This window comes from Penaeus monodon, chromosome 28 (assembly GCF_015228065.2).
Source record: "Penaeus monodon isolate SGIC_2016 chromosome 28, NSTDA_Pmon_1, whole genome shotgun sequence".
Taxonomy (NCBI): domain Eukaryota; kingdom Metazoa; phylum Arthropoda; class Malacostraca; order Decapoda; family Penaeidae; genus Penaeus; species Penaeus monodon.
In genome coordinates, this window is record NC_051413.1 from 10,505,494 (window position 1) to 10,506,063 (window position 570).

Consider the following 570-nt stretch of genomic DNA (forward strand, 5'->3'; position numbering starts at 1 on the left):
GCACTAGATCCTGAACATGGAAACAACACTATAAACGAAATCTTAAATTCCCAAACCTAGTCTCCCCCAAATCTCCAGGTGATCAAAAAACCCAAGATTGGCATGTTCGCCAATAAAGGGTCCCTCTTTTTACATTTATTGTCACGTCGAAAAACTGAAACTTAAACTAAACGTTTCTGATCCCTAGTTTGAGGAAAAGGGATGGAGCTTATCTTATGTTTTTTAGAGAAAGTTGTATTTCCGGTGTTGTTGGGGGGTGGTTATTGCTTTCCTCGTTGTTTTACAGAGGTAGAAAAAGGGGGGGAGAGTAGAAAAAAAGTAAAATTGAATTAAAAAGGGGGAAAAGGAAATATACATTATGCGATAAAAACAAATGGAAACACATATAATTTAATGAAATATTTAAATACATTCGTGGAGTTAGGTAATGATTTAAAAATAAAAAGGCATCATAATTACCATAATAAATTTCGTAACGAAAATAGTCTGCTACTCGCCCCATCCAGCACTACACTAGCCCTTTTCTGCTGCTACCCTTTATCATATTTTCCTTACTACTGTTTTGCTTTT